Raw genomic sequence first — 17,601 nt, 5'->3', positions numbered from 1 at the left:
ACACTACACACTCCAATAATACATTTGTATTCTAAAGTATCACAGGAGTAGACATGATTTAGAGATTTTCTTTTAACCTTTATTTAACTAGGCAAGTCAGTTAAGAGCAAATTCTTATTTTCAATGATAGCCTAGGAACAGTGCCTTGTTCAGGGGCAGAATGACAGATTTTTACCTTGTCAGCTCGGGGATTTGATCTTGCAACCTTCCGGTTACTAGTCCAACGCTCTAAACACTATGCAACCTGCCGCCCCAGATGTTGTCGTTGAGTAAAGTGAGTCAGTCAGGGGTTTTCAGCGATTTGACAACAGCTATGCTACTGCACAGTGAATGAAGTGTTGTACAGCCAAAATAGATGGCTACTCAACTTGTCTCTATGCTGAATAGACATAAATAAGGGAAAACGTGTTCTTGCAGTGTTCCAATAAAACAACCTTCTGTGGCTAATATTTTAAGTCTCAACAAGAACTGAGCTGGATTATATTAGCATACTTATGTGCTTCCATCTCCATAAAATGATTGCACAGGAACAAAGGTCTGCATTTATTGCCATTTAAGATTGGTGTAATTGTTTTAATTCACCAGTACTTTGCACCTGAGGCTTAGTTATGCTTCAGAGACACGAACATTCGAACGAGGAAGTCGCATAAATCCCAAACAGCCAGTCTTTTTAATTGTAATTCTAAAACAATGTAAACCATTATGAGAAGTGCTGAGTTGGTAAAGGCCTCTGCCATCACATTAATGGGTCAAGGTTACGTCTCAGGGCCAGTCATTGGAAAGTAGATCTCATTATCTTAAAAATAGAACACAACGCTTTAATCGTCTTAGTGAAATCCAAAGTATTACCACACACCCAAGCATTCACTATGGCAATTCAGTGTATCTGGCTAGTCACAGACTCGTTGACATTGTTAGACAGGGTAACTAGGATTTCAGATTTCACATACTATAAAGGTGGACCCCAGTGCTGACCACAGAATCTCTTGAGAATCAGTGTTCACCCAAGCACTGTTTCTTCTGTTTCCTACCCTATTGACTCCTGAACTTGACTTAAACATGCACTAATTGTTCAAAGAATGTCGATCCAACTTCTTGCCATGCATTTGATTCGCCATTTTATCCTGTGATGAAAGACCTCTGTGAAGTCTGTTGAAAAGGGGGTGTTCTCGCCTGTGTAAATATAAGGTCTAATTGCATTTCCTTATGTAGAAGTCTCCATTGCGAGGTATTTCCTGTATAAACTGTATACTGGGGTCAACAATTCAGCGAGACCAACTTCATGCAATTAGAGTGATCATGCGAATGATAAGATAAACTGCATGCATGCATGGCCCTCTGGAAGTCACGTCCCATAACGGAGCAAACGGTATCCGAAGGTCAAACGTTCAAATAACCCCAAGTCCACTTTGTGTTGGACAAACAAGATCCTCCAGTCTTGCCATGCTTTGATGTATGATGTTTATTGTCAAAACAGGCTTAGTCAAAACAGTGATCTAGACTAAACAAGATCTTATGGTTTCATTGCAGTGAAACCACTTGTAGATTATCCTGATTTTCAATTTTGAGATTGGGTTAAACTCACATTGTGATTAAGTTTAAGGTCAGGATATTCCACAAGTTTACAGCACTACTATGGTCATGGCATGTGGTCATAAATGTCCTACTTCAATTATTCATGTTTTTTATGTTCTGATACATTACCATATTTGATTGATGATTTCCATATCCATCTGTCATGTATTTGACATATTTTACCTTTTGCCCCTGTAGGTTAACAGATGCTGCTAATTTCCCTAATAAATCTACAGTGAAATTCTCCCACAATCCTGCATGTTCTCAAAGCCCCATGGGTATCCCCTCCTTGTCTTTCTGGTCCCTGGCTCACTGGAGCTGGCTTTGGTTCTGCTTCCTCCCAATGGGGGATACAGGGACCCGAGGGGGGAGGGGAGTGGGTGGAGGGGGGACACTGTGCCAAGTATAATGTATGTGGGACACAGATCAGGGTAAGCCATGGGCATGGAAATAACAAGGCAAAGCTACTCACTGTTTGTATGTGCCCGTTCCTGACAGAATGGGAACAAGAGGAATGCCTGCAGTGACAAACATCATTTCCTCCAGTTTACCCCCAAATACATGGCTACTGTTTTCTAGAGCGGTTTTTATACAGTAGTTGCATTCAGCGTGCGTTTTATTAAGAAATTCAGAGTTCCGACCATCCTCCCTAGTGTTGCCAGACAATTCTCCCAGGTGTTGATCAGGTTCGCCAACAATGCATCACTTGCTTGGCGAGTGAAAAGCCGTCCTTTGGAATCACATTGGACCCACCAGGCAAAGGCTAGAATACAAAAGGTAGATTTTAGCATTCGGACCACACATTCAACGGCCTCAAACTAGTCTTTTCACGATTCAATGGTGCTTTAGTTTAGAGGAGCCCTTGTGTATAGATAGGAACCATGGCCAACTGTAATCTCATTCCATTCTGTGGTTCATAGGTTTTGGTAGCCATGACAACGTATTAATCTCTTATTATGGATTGGTGTCAAAAAATAAATAAGCCAACCAACCAGGATCAGTGTTGGTTCTGTAAACAAAAACGGTTGGGGTTTGAGGGTAAGGGTGGTTTTCCTGATGGCAATACATGTGATGTATGCAAACATTCAAAGTTGGCAGGAGATCCAGACTGTGGTACATTGGTATTTAATATTATTTTCACCATTTTTTTCTTGGGAGCCAAACTCAGTGTGTGCTCACTTCATTAAAGCCAATAGAAAAACAGGAGAAAATAGACAGGGAACATTGGATATTTTCCAAAAGCCCATGTCCATCCCCTTTTAGCTGGCTGGCTCAGGGGAGAGCATAGGATCAACATACTGATTTTTCATCACTTCTAGCCTAGGACATCTGTCAAATGCAATTGAGAGTGCTTCCTTGATTGTAAAAGTGGTGGCACAACATCAGTTACATTTGCTTGAAACAAGTGTAACATGAAAACATTCTCAGCAGTGTAGTAGCATTTTCTAGTTACTCAACTGTGGGCCTTTTCTAGTTATTCAATTGTTACCAGAGTTACCCTTGGGACAAACTCACAAGGACATGAATGGAATATCAATAGTTTACGGTTGGACAGTTTTCCGCTGTGGGCCCAAAAGTTCTATGGACAGCTCGAAGCCTGTTGGAACGGTTTTCATTCAGATGCCAATGAAGCTTGAAATTGCAGCCTCTCTCTCTCTCTCAGACTCTTATTGAGAGTATGTCTTTCTTTGACAAAGCCACTTTCACTCTGAATTTTCTGCAGTCCATTTAACTTTTGCTTGAGAATGTGGGATGAATAGTAAAAAGTTCCTGAAGTTCATCTCCAAGTGACTGTGACAAAACCATAGACGCAGGATTTGTCCAAAGGGATGCTGAAAGTAATTTCAAGACTAGAGGCATTTGTTATGTGTGTGAATAGATTCAAATCACTTTGATCTCACTACTGGAAAACACGCAGTAGATACTGCAATGAGACGGTATCAGAGAATTACATTTTGGTTTGTCGTAGTTGTTTGTGTGAAGAACCCTAATAAGCCTCTTTATTACATCAGCAACAGATATTACGTTGTTGATTCTATTGACCCGTGACCTGGAAGTCAACTCCTTTTACTGTCTGTGTGTGTGTGTGTGTGTGTGTGTGTGTGTGTGTGTGTGTGTGTGTGTGTGTGTGTGTGTGTGTGTGTGTGTGTGTGTGTGTGTGTGTGTGTGTGTGTGTGTGTGTGTGTGTGTGTGTGTGTGTGTGTGTGTGTGTGTGTGTGTGTGTAATACAAAAGGCAATACAGTGGAGCATCAGTTCATTTTACATGCTCTACTCGTCTGCTGTCTACAAGTTTGGAATGTGGTGCAGTGTTTTACATACCGCGTAGATGTACTGTACCATTTGACCTTATCTGTGTCAGGCATTATTGGTCCCAATGCTGTGGACAACTATGGCAGAGTTCCCAGATTTATAAAGGTTTTTCACCCCTGTTCAGCTCTACGGATAGCCAAGGACATCAGTCCACCACTTCTTGCAGCGCCAACTTTATATTGTTCAATGTCAAATGATCTATTAGCACTTGACAAAAATAGGCTTGGTGAAAAAGGTAATAATAATGTAATCTACCAGCTATCCATTTGCAAAACATGAATATATTCAAGAGTAAACACACCAAAGTGCATTGTAAATTGTCAGAATATGCACCAAACCTTTTGGCAACCACATACTGATGGCTTGGTTTTTATTTGATTTTATTTTGAGTAGATTCTAATCCATTATTTAATCAGACCTGAAATCTAGATTGAATACAAAATGGGATTATGTGGCCCTTTACATAATGTAATACCTAAAGGAGGGTAAAGCCAATATCAAAGCTGCACCCTGCTGTAGAACAATAGGACATCATCTGCCTATGTGTCCCATTTCCTGTTGAAACTCAGGAGGAGATGTGCTGTACTGTACTGTGCTGAATACCCAATACAACATTCAATGCATGCCAGAAGGGACATCTGCATACTTTCATGCTTTAAACAGCTTTCCAGAAAATGTGTAAAATTCTCTATATGTCCTCTAGGTTCTTTACTTAATCTCTATTTGCTGGAATATTGTAGTATTGTGGGTCATATGCAGATGAAAGGTACTGTAGCAGTGCCTATTCAAATCAACAAAATAAAAATACAACTCCTGTATCATGAGCCAGCACTGAGTAAATGTAAATCTATCAACTGATACAACCAAGGTTAGAATAATAACAAATGTTCTTACCAAATATGGTTTGAATTAAGAGATGTGTGCTACAAAATCTATTTGGTGGATGAATCCATCCATCCCACTCTGATTATGTAAAAAGGTCATGAATCAATTACTGTCAAATGTGTTGTCTGTGCTCAGTTTGGGTATTTTTTGGAACCGAGTCTGATACAAAAGCATGTCAGGCAGAGAGGAGAGCAAGCACAGAAAATATCGGTGTGTTTTCCTATTAGAGCAGGGAAATGTCTTATTATTTACCCTACAAATGGGCTCCCTCCATTTTTTTCAGGCCACTGGTCCATGACTAACTTTCAGTGCCCCCAGTCCAAACTGGCTGTCTCTCTGTGCTCTCTGTCTGCCTTATTTGTGAATTAATGTCCTACTTTCCTCCCTGTAAGTACCCATCATGTCTTCATCTAAAGCTGTTACATCATCAGTAGTCGTCAGGGAAGCCCTATGGTTGATACAGAATGTTTGAGCTCAATTACTGGGAGTAAGAAGTCAATTGATGAGCACCGTCTTATTGTCATACAGTACCAGTCAAAAGTATTAGAACACCTACTCATTCAAGAGTTTTTCTTTATTTTTACTATTTTCTACATTGTAGAATAATAGTGAAGACATCACAACTATGAAATAACACATGTAACCAAAAGTGTTAAACACATGAAAATATATTTTAGATTCTTCAAAGTAGCCACCTTTTGCCTTGATGACAGCTTTACATACTCTTGGCATTCTCTCAACCAGCTTCACATGGAATGCTTTTCCAACCGTCCTGAAGGAGTCCCCACATATGCTGAGCACTTGTTGGCTGCTTTTCCTTCACTCTGCGGTCCAACTCATCCCAAACCATCTCAATTGGGTTGAGGTCGAAGGATTTTGGAGGCCAAGTCATCTGTTATAGCACTCCATCACTCTCCTTCTTGGTCAAATAGCCCTTACACAGCCTGGAGGTGTGTTGGGTCATTGTCCTGTTGAAAAACAAATGAATGTCCCACTAAGCGCAAACCAGAGGCGATGACGTATTGCTGCAGACTGCTGTGGTAGCCATGCTGGTTAAGTGTGCCTTTAATTCTAAATAAACCACAGACAGTGTCACCAGCAAAGCACCCCCACACCATCACATCTCCTCCTCCATGCTTCATGGTGGGAGCCACACAAGCGGAAATCATTCATTCACCTACTCTGCATCTCACAAAGACACGGTGGTTGGAACCAAAAATCTCCAATTTGGACTCATCAGACCAAAGGACAGATTTCCACCGGTCTAATGTCCGTTGCTCGTGTTTCTTGGCCCAAGCAAGTCTCTTCTTATTATTGGTGTCCTTTAGTAATGGTTTCTTTGTAGCAATTCGATCACGAAGGCCTGATTAACGCAGTCTCCTCTGAACAGTTGATGTTGAGATGTGTCTGTTACTTGAACTCTGTGAAGCATTTATTTGGGCTGCAATTTCTGAGGCTGGTAACTCTAATGAACTTATCTGCAGCAGAGGTAACTCTGGGTCTTCCTTTTCTGTGGCAGTCCTCATGAAACACAACTAATTGGCTCAAACGCATTAAGAAGGAAAGAAATTCCACAAATTAACTTTTAACAAGGCACACTTGTTAATTAAAATGCATTCCAGGTGACTACCTCATGAAGCTGGTTGAGAGAATACCAAGAGTGTGCAAAGATGTCATCAAGGCAAAGGGTGGTTACTTTGAAGAATCTCCAATCTCAAACATATTTTGATTTGTTTAACACTTGTTTTGGTTACTACATGATTCCATATGTGTTATTTCATAGTTTTTATGTCTTCACTATTATTCTACTATTTAGAAAATTGTAAAAATAAAGAAAAACACTTGAATTAGTAGGTGTGTCTAAACTTTTGACTTGCACTGTTTATAACAGTGAATTAAGGATGACTTGCCATATGTTGTAACATGCAAAGCAGTACTATGACACTTGACACTGTCAACCATGTTCTGTTTCATGCAGGCGTTGGCCCCCTGCTGAGTGGTTTGATTGATGGTCCAACAGCCTCAGTGTTTCTCCAGCTGCCTTTAGTCTTACCAGAGCTGGATATAGTCATCAGTTCCAAGATGATCTACACCTGATCTGTCTGAGTGGGCACGTGAAGAGAGTGATTTCCTGTACCCGTAGCATGTTTGGGTGGATCCATCTGAGGGGCACGGTGGATGAGATATGGTACTCTTTGTACCCAATGACAGGAGGGGTGGTGATGCAGTCCGACTTACTAGATGTAACATAGGATAGTGTGATGGATAGACCACAACCACACCCTATGTGGAGAAGCTGAGCTGAAGTTTACCACAAATAAATGTGTCAGAAAGATGGGTGTAAAGATTACCAGCATGATTTAGATTTATAAACAGGAACAATACCAGTGAAAACATCCACCTGCCTGCTCTAAATGTCATAAAAGCAAGCTAAAGATCCATACCCATCAAATAAATTCTGTCGAACAATAACATCTTTCGTAGAAGCTCAGTCGACTGCAGACTGCCTTAAAATTTGTCATAAAATGGCTTGACGGTGAGCAAACTAATCACTAAAATTTACAGTATAACACTTTATGTGAAATGTTAAACATTTGCACATTTACTTTGCTCCTACACGCACAATCACAGCTGAAGCCCAACTAATGAGGCCAACAGATACAGTGACAAAAACAAAGCTTAACAAAATTCTTACATTCACAGCTGGACATTCAAATATGACCCCGTGACTCACAAAGCTGTAGCAGGCTCTAGACAGCACCCATAAAACCAGGTTGCGCTGGGCCCTGAAGGACTGCAGTTGTTAGCCACTGACCTGACCTACAATATTGACTCCTAGACTCTATATATAGCCCTGACTGGCAGCTTCCTGAGGCTTGTGGTGCATCAAGGCCCTGATGACTGCCTCTGCAACTTCAAAGCAGCAGAGCCTACCATCACCTCAGTTCTATCCTGAGATCCTTCTCAATCTAATTACTGTACGTCTTAATAATGACCAGAGAGGCAGATCGCAATAAATCAGCTTCAGTACAGAAACAGACCTATTTTATGCAGCCATTTCCCTGTGTGCCAATTTTCTTTATCAGAGGTGATGTTTGAATGGAGGATGTTGACTTCAAAGATAAAACAGGTGAGATCAAAACGTTTGATTAAAATGAATATGTGTTTGGGGAGGTGGGGGTACAGCTTGTTGGTTGCGTAATGTCGCTTTGGTGGAGAACTGGGACAGTATCTGGGACTTTGACATACATCAGAGAGGGGACACAATGTGTTTGAAGTTCTAAATCCACAGTGTAGAGCACATACATATTAAGAGAAGCTAAAAATATTACTGAGGGAGAGACGGTGATTACTAATTTTCTGTTACATTTTTTAAATATGTATTTCAATTCTAAGTATTTTGTCATTTTAATTACATTGGGCTAAACGACACGTTAATGTATTTCGTAAAAAGATACTTTCAAGAGCTGTAATTTGTATTTTCTAAATACAAAATAAGTTTGATTGCAATATGGTGTGATAGGAGCATCTGCAAAATTAACAATTGCAAAGCATGCTGAGTATTATTCTAATGAGAGCTGCCCTGAAACAAGAACAATAATAATACCCAGTGTGCTTTGCAGTTGTTCATTTTCACATACATTTCCATTTTGGTCATTTAGCAGACACTCTTTTCCAGAGTCACTTACATTCAACTAAAATAGATGAACAACAACATCAGTCAGAGCAAATATAAAGTTTATGTAAATTGTTACTGAGAATGTTGGTTCTGTTTGGCTGGCTACTTGCAAATGTAGTTTAAAATACACAATATATGTATTTTAATGAAATATAAGTATTTTGTAGTTTATTTTTGATACATTGATCTTAATGGTATTTTGTAATTGTATTTTGTAATTTTTGCCCATCCCTGCTCATTTTATGGAGAATATGCCACTTATACAATTATGTTACTGGTATATGAAGCTCACTTCCTGACCAGTAAGAGTCATTGTACACTGGAATGATTTTGATGCATTTTGGTCTGGAAGGGAAATGAATATTTGCATTCTGTGTAGATCATTTAGAAAAGGCATCAGTTATTACCCACAATATGAGTGGGGTCTAAATGTGGGTGAACAAAATTCAATAACATTTCCTCAGATTCAATGATTCACAATTACAACACTGCACTCTCTAAGGGGTGAAACGAGTTTCAAGTTAGTCTAATGTTGACATAAATGCATGACTAAGTGAAAATTTCAAGTGGAAGTTTGGATTCGCCTCTAGCAAACATTGCCTTTTTAATTTAACCTTTATTTAACTAGGCAAGTCAGTTAAGAACAAATTCTTATTTACAACGACCGCCTACACAGGCCAAACCCCAGTGCCCTATGGGACTCCCAATCACAGTCAGTTGTGATACAGCCTAGATTCAAACCAGGGTGTCTGTAGTGACGCCTCTAGCACTGAGATGCAGTGCCTTAGACCGCTGCACCACTTGGGAGTGCCTTTACAAGAGAGAGGGCAAGGGTTACGGCAGGGGAGCATAGTAAGAAGAGATACAACCAACAAACAACTTGTACATTTAAACCGAACTGTATATGTGGGAGAGAGCTAGTTATTACATAATGCAGACCTTTTTCACACAAAATACACTATAAAGTGCCCTTGGGAAAGTATTCAGACCGCTTGACTTTTTCCCAACATTTTTAGGTTACACTACACCCTTATTCTAAAATTTATTAAATCGTTTTTTTCCCTCATCAATCTACACACAATACCCAATAATGACGGAGCAAAAACATATATATATATATATATATTTTTTTTTACATAAATAGCCTTCCTTTTTGCAGAAAAGAATAGACAAACGAGTTTCAGAAGAAAGTTATTTGTTTCTGGCCATTTTTTGCCTGTAATCGAACCCAAAAATGATGATGCTCCAGATACTCAACTAGTCTAAAGAAGGCCAGTTGTATTGCTTATTTAATCAGCATAAAAGTTTTCAGCTGTGCTAACATAATTGCAAAAGGGTTTTATAATGATCAATTAGCCTTTTAAAATGATAAACTTGGATTAGCTAACACAACGTGCCATTGGAACACAGGAGTGACGGTTGCTGATAATGGGCCTCTGTACGCCTATGTAGATATTCCAGAAACAATCTGCAGTTTTTAGCTACAATAGTAATTTACAACATTAACAATGTCTACACTGTATTTCTGATCAATTTCATGTTATTTAGTGGACAATTTTTTTTATTTTTATTTTTTAACAAGGAGATTTCTAAATGACCCCAAACTTTTGAATGGTAGTGTAAGTATTCAGACCCTTTACTCAGTACTTTGTTGAAGCACCTTTGGCAGCGATTACAGCCTCGAATCTTCTTGGGTATGACGCTACAAGCTCGGCACACCTGTATTTGAGGAATTTCTCCCATTCATCTCTGCAGATCCTTTCAAGCTCTGTCAGGGCACAGCTATTTTCAGGTGTCTCCAGCGATGTTCGATCAGGTTTAAGTCCGGGCTCTGGCTGGGTCACTCAAGGACATTCAGAGACTTGTCCCGAAGCCACTCCTGCGTTGTCTTGGCTGTGTGCTTAGGGTCGTTGTCCTGTTGGAAGGTGAACCTTCGCCCCAGTCTGAGGTCTTGAAAGCTCTGGAGCAGGTTTTCATCAAGGATCTTTCTGTACTTTTCTCCGTTTATCTTTGCCTCGATCCTGACTACTCTCCCAGTCCCTAACGCTGAGTAGTGGCTTCCGTCTGGCCACTCTACTAGGCCTGATTGGTGGAGTGCTGTAGAGATAGTTGTCCTTGTGGAAGGTTTTCCCATCTCCACAAAGGAACTCTAAAGCTCTGTCAGAGTGACCATCGGGTTCTTGGTCACCACCTTGATCAAGGCCCTTCCCCCCCGATTGCTCAGTTTGTCCAGGCGGCCAGCTCTTGGAAGAGTCTTGGTGGTTCCAAACTTCTTCCATTTAAGAATGATGGAGGCCAGTGTGTTCTTGGGGAACTGCAATGCTGCAGACATGTTTTGGTACCCTTCCCCAGATCTGTGCCTCAACCCAATCCTGTCTCAGAGCTCTACGGACAATTCCTTCGACCTCATGACTTGGTTTTTGCTCTGACATGGGATCTTATATAGTCATGTTCAATCAATTTAATTTACCACAGGTGGACTCCAATCAAGTTGTAGAAACATCTCAAAGGAAGAACCTGAACTCAATTTTGAGTCTCATAGCAAAGGGTCTACTTATGTACTAATGTACATAAGGTATTTCGGATAAAAAAAAATAAAAAAAAATTATCCCCTTTTCTTAACACAGCGCGCCTCCAACCCGGAAGCCAGCCGCACCAATGTGTCGGAGGAAACACCGTGCACCCGCCCCCCTCGGTTAGTGCGCACTGTCGCTGGAGCGCGATGAGACAAGGATATCCCTACCGGCCAAACCCTCCCTAACCCGGACGACGCTAAGCCAATTGTGCGTCGCCCCACGGACCTCCCGGTCGCGGCCGGCTGTGACAGAGCCTGGGCGCGAACCCAGAGACTCTGGTGGCGCAGCTAGCACTGCGATGCAGTGCTCTAGACCACTGCGCCACCCGGGAGGCCCGCAGGTTTTTATTTTGAATACATTTGAAAAAAATTCTAAAAACATGCTTTCGCTTTGTCTTTATGGGGTATTGTGTGTAGATTGCTGAGGATTTTATTTAATTTAATCAATTTTAGAATAAGGCTGTAACGTATCAAATTGTGGAATAAGTCAAGGGGTCTGAATACTTTCCGAAGACACCGTATATACAAAAGTATGTGGACAGTTCGTTACATTTCTGCCCTGCTAGAGCTGCCCTGATCAAGTGCTGTTATTGTGAAGTGGAAACGTATAGGAGCAATAACGGCTCAGCCGTGAAGTGGAAGGCCACAGAAGGTCACAGAACGGGACCATCTGACCTCGGTTGCAACACTCACTACCGAGTTCCAAACTGCCTCTGGAAGAAACATCAGTTAAGAACTGTTCGTCAGGAGCTTGGGTTTCCATGGCCGAGCAGCCGCACGCACACAAGCCTAAGATCACCATGCGCAATGCCAAGTGTCGGCTAGAGTGGTAACAATTTTGTGCTTCCAACTTTGTGCCAAAAGTTTAGGGAAGGCCCATTCCTGTTTCAGCATGACAATGCCCCCCGTGCACAAAGCGAGGTCCATACAGAAATGGTTTGTCATAGCCCTGACCTCAACCCCATCGAACATCTTTGGGATGAATTGGAACGCTGACTGCGAGCCAGGCCTTATTGGCCAACATCAGTGCCCAACCTCACTAATGCTCTTGTGGCTGAATGGAAGCAAGTCCCTGCAGCAATGCTCCAACATCTAGTGGAAAGCCTTCCCAGAAGAGTGGAGGTTGTAATAGCAGCAAAGGGGGGACCAACTCCTTATTAATTCCCATGATTTTGGAATGAGTGTTCGACTAGCAGATGTCCACATACTTTTGGTCATGTAGTGTATGTGATTCCGATATGCTTCTCTGGGACCATAGGAAGAGATATTTTTCATGCAGGCCCTTGATGATTAACTCAGGGCTGCAACAACAGAAGGACAACCTCTGTACGACCTTAGTGTTTTTTGTGGCTCGGGTATACATCACCGCCGTGAACACAGTGGTTGGATTCCCTGCTGATGAGGCTGTGTTGACTCAGTGCTCCATCAGCTCAGTGTATGTTACTGTACAAGAAAACAAATGTTGGTGAGAAAAAAGGCCCCTCTATCTCTGACGGGGGGACGGGTATAACATAAGTAAAACTTCAATCAACAGTTCTGCACTTTGAATCAGCCCTCTTGTCCAAAACAGCACCCAAAACAAGATTGCAAAGATTGGGACCTGGTATCTGGAAAAAAGGGTGCAGCAGTTGAAAAAGCCATTAACTGTTGGAGATAAGATCGGTAAGAGGCAATGGACATAGAAACTGAATGGGACCGTTTTATATGTTACATAATCACTTGAAATAGGGGGGAGAGAGGTTGAAAGACGAAGGGGGAGAGACATGGGAGAGAGCGTCAAAGACAAAAAGATTGAGACATAAACAATGAGAGTGGGAAAGAATAACTAACAGAGGTGCAATGAGAACGAGAGAAATCGGGATAGAGAGAAAGAATAAGAGTGAGGAGAGAGGGGGGTGATAGGGAGAGATGTTTCACTATGAAAAGCCTCAGATATGTAGTACATTTAAATGTACTGTACAAGCCGCACTGTTCAACTGTGTCATGGTGCTTCTTGTAAGGAGTGGGGGTGGTGACCTTGAAACCACTGTGTCATAATATAAACATTTAGGTTTCTGGCGCTGCCAGCTCTGCCAGTGATCAAAGTTAAAGGGCAAGATAATGTCACAATGTGTTACCGTGTAATCAAATCAGCTATTCCAATCTTCTTTAGCTTGTCTTACATTACACAACAGAAAAATACAAGAATATATTACAATAGGTCAAAATGGTGTGCAACAATGACAATACACTTTTTTTTAAACCAGATTCAAGTTTTTGTGGGTTAAAACTAGAAGCATATCCCAGAGAAGGGAGAGTAGGAGAAATATGGACATAACATCTCATATCATGCGAAAATAAAAGATGCCCTCAGAACGACTTGAATGAAGCCTCTGTGCTTGCCTTCAAAATGAGCTTTTGGCACTATTGCCACCTAGAGGTGAGGGATAACATGTTTGTTTAGTGGTTGCAGTAGTCCACAGGGTCATAAGGAGAATAATATCAGAGCTATTTCCATCCCCAGGCTGGGCTATAGAGGAAGAACACAAGGTCCCTTATGTGACTCCGTCTGGACCTGAACTCTTGAAGACTAGTAGTTCTGAGATTCCCAAGTACACCTCTCCAAATTGGTCCGACTGAACAATGCCTTTTTTTCCCTTTGTTACTTAACAAACATTTTCATAATAGCTCTCCACTGTAATGTTTATATGTACAAGTTATTTGTTCTCATTTTCGGTATGGTATGTTGTAAATGTTTATTTAGAGGGACAGAACAGTACATCCTGATGCTCCTCTGTTGTCCCTCTTCTCTTCCTAGGAAGTTGTGGAGGCGCCAGTGATAGGCTAAGTAAACTGTTATGGCTGATGCTTTTAGCGACCATTGACATGTCTGCAATATTAAACACAGTGATCCAGACAGAGGATCAAATATAAACACAAGCATGGACAAACAAATAGATGACTGTCACCAAGGAAATACATAACAATGCATGGTTATGACATGCAATATAGCCAGTATCTCCAATCCAGGTACATCTGAATTCTATTAGCCAGCACACGATTTGGTTCTGTGTTCTATTAGTCATCTATTTTAGAATGGCATACAGGCAGACACCCTATTGAGGTCATAATGTCAAGATAAAGTATCATACAAGATAGATGTTCAGTATACATGCCCCCCTCACCACCCCGCGCTTCTCTGTCTACTTGTTGCTTGTATTAACGTATTAATCAGGGAAGGGGAAGTGTGTGGGGGGTGGGGGGTAACAATGCTGGAGCCATGCTCTAGTCAGGATAAGAAAACACAAACAAGGAGTTTAAATTAGAAGTATTCTCCTATGGGATACCCTGCTGGGTTTTAATTAGGGCAAATCTAATAACATCACACACACACACACGTGTGCACACTGCTACACATGCACATATGCACGCATGCACACACACATACTCTTAAGTGACTTAACTTGATGAACCAGGGGAAGGAAATGTTTGCTAACACACAATCAGATGATGGCCCGGCTACGTACTTCCTGCTCGCATGACCTTCCCTGCATAAAAAACCCACTCCCTAATGAAAAACAGAACAGGTTGAATGAACCATTCATTTTCTGTGTATGGATATTTAAACAAGTGCATATGCCCAGAAATGTCATACCACCAGAGTTAGAGGAAAGCGTAACCCAAATGTGTTAATCTGTCAGCAGATGCAGAATGTCTCTGTCTAGTAGACTGATATTGCCTCCTGCTGGAAAAAGTTTGAAACTATTTGGTACTGCAATGGGATACGCATCACACATGTGGTAAGAACTAGGTATATTACTTTTTCAACGAAACCAACATATATCCTTGTAACACATCCTTGTCTTTCTCTCCCTCCCTCCCTCCCACCCACGATGCACGCAACCCCCCCCCCCCCCCCCCCAGTTGAGTAACAGCAGTGACCAACATCATGTGACTGCTCTCGGTGGCCAGTCATTCTCCACTATCCCCTTCTTTCCATAGTTAACCGAGAACCGTGCAGACATAAGCAGGATTTTTGGATTACTACCTGCTGGTCAAGGGCACAAGAAATAACAACCAGTCTGCAGTGACCACAGCTCAACCCAATCTTCCCCAGTAAACAAAAGTGCTTTTTTATTTTAATAAGAGCTACTGGGCTAAAAGGCTACACTTAAAACATTTTTAGGTACACCAAATACCAAAATAGCTTATTTTGAGCATAGATTGAGCCAAATTAGAGACCAGAGAAAGACATAAAACATAATTGTGTGGCCATGCTTGGGCTTTAAAAGTAGTACACTGATGACCCCTTGTGTCAGTCTGAGGTACCTAGTCATCAGAGATAGAGAGGGCACAGAGTGCACAGAGTGAGGTCCAGAATAGACTTGTTTCCTACATATAAAAGAAAACAATTATGGTTAAAAAATATATACATTCAGGTCCTTTACCAGGGGTTCACTTTTTTCTCAGATAATATGCAGATAAATTCTACATTACCACCTTCATGATCAAATTCAACTTTAATACATTCATTATCATATTCCTAATATTGAGTTGCACCCCCCTTTTGACCTGAGAACAGCTTCAATTTATCAGGGCATGGACTCTACAAGGTGTCGAAAGCATTCCACAGGGATGCTGGCCCATGTTGGCTCCAATGCTTTCCACAGTTGTGTCAAGTTGGCTGGATGTCCTTTGGGTGGTGGACCATTCTTGATACACACAGGAAACTGTTGAGCGTGAAAAACCTAGCAGCGTTGCAGTTCTTGACACACTCAAACTGGTGCACCTACTGCCATACCCCCGTTCAAAGGCACTTAAATATTTTGTCTTGCCCATTCACCCTCTGAATGTCACACATACACAATCCATGTCTCAATTGTATCAAGGCTTAACAATCCTTCTTTTTTTTATTTTTTTTTATAAATTTTTATCCCATTTTCTCCCCAATTTTCATGGTATCCAATCGCTAGTAATTACTACCTTGTCTCATCGCTACAACTCCCGTACGGGCTCGGGAGAGACGAAGGTCGAAAGCCATGCGTCCTCCGAAGCACAACCCAACCAGCCGTACTGCTTCTTAACACAGCGTGCCCCCAACCCGGAAGCCAGCCGCACCAATGTGTCGGAGGAAACACCGTGTACCCGGCTCCCTTGGTTGGCGCGCACTGCGCCCGGCCCGCCACAGGAGTCGCTGGAGCGCGATGAGACAAGGATATCCCTACCGGCCAAACCCTCCCTACCCCGGACGACGCTATGCCAATTGTGCGTCGCCCCACGGACCTCCCGGTCGCGGCCGGCTGCGACAGAGCCTGGGCGCGAACCCAGAGACTCTGGTGGCGCAGTTATCACTGCGATGCAGTGCCCTAGACCACTGCGCCACCCGGGAGGCCCCTTTAACAATCCTTCTTAAACATGTCTCCTCCCCTTCATCTACACTGATTGAAGTGGATTTAACAAGTGACATCCATAAGGGATCATAGCTTTCACCTGGATTCACCTGGTCAGTCTATGTCATGGAAAGAGCAGGTGTTCTTAATGTTTTGTACACTCAGTGTACAGTGATTTGATATGTGTAAGTGAAAAAAAATTGTCAGCTGAAATGAAATGCTGTTTGTACTTGTTATTGTTTTTTTTCATCTCATTCATTTTCGTCATGAAAAATAGGATCTTGACGAATAATCTTTAGTCATAGTGACTAAATTAACACTGGGCAACGTCATGCTCGTTAGGAGCATGAGCTGCCTGGCAAGGCCATCACAACAGCCTTTCATTCTAACCTTGCCAAGGCAAACACTCACAATGCCATATGGTGGCTTGCGCTCCCACAGTTTGGCTAAGGTCTTCCTGGCGCCACTCCACAGGTTGTTAGAGTAGGTGTCCTGCAGTTTGTTCTTATGCTTGTAGATGTGCAGGAAGAGGATGGAGAGGTAGAGAAAGAACACAATGAAGAAGGGCACGATGAAGACAATGACAACTGGAGGGAGGATCCAGCCCCAGTAGTCTATATAGCTGAGGTAGTCCTGAAGGTATCCCAGTCCCACATAGTCTTCCTACAGCTGGAACAGGCAGGAGACTGCTGGGCGTCCGTGCAGGAGTGATTTTCACAGGTCATCCTGGCTGTCTCTGCACAGCCCCCAGAGATGGCCGAGGCATCAATGCTTTACGACAGCCTTGGTCCACACCTACATCATACTAAAACCAGGAAGTAGAGAAACAACACATTAGCTTGCCTGCAAACAAATAGCCCACTGCAGGGATCATCAACTAGATTCAGCCGCGGGGCGATTCTTTCTTGAGCGGATGGTCGAGGCCCGAAACATAATTCAAAATACATTGTAGACTGCAAATTGACAGCAAGAAGCCCAAACCGATATAATATTTAACTAAAACAGAATAATTTCAAACCTTGTTTACATTTGTATATGATCACGTTTCTCTATTGTGTGTGGGAATACTTGGGAACAGATTTCCAAAATTAAAATAACTTCGTGTAACGGATGTGAAATGGCTAGCTAGTTAGCGGGTACGCGCTACTAGCGTTTCAATCAGTTACGTCACTTGCTCTGAAACCTTGAAGTAGTGTTGCACCTTGTT

Source organism: Salvelinus fontinalis, chromosome 7, assembly GCF_029448725.1.
Source record: "Salvelinus fontinalis isolate EN_2023a chromosome 7, ASM2944872v1, whole genome shotgun sequence".
NCBI classification, from domain to species: domain Eukaryota; kingdom Metazoa; phylum Chordata; class Actinopteri; order Salmoniformes; family Salmonidae; genus Salvelinus; species Salvelinus fontinalis.
Note: the sequence above shows the minus strand (reverse complement) of the source record.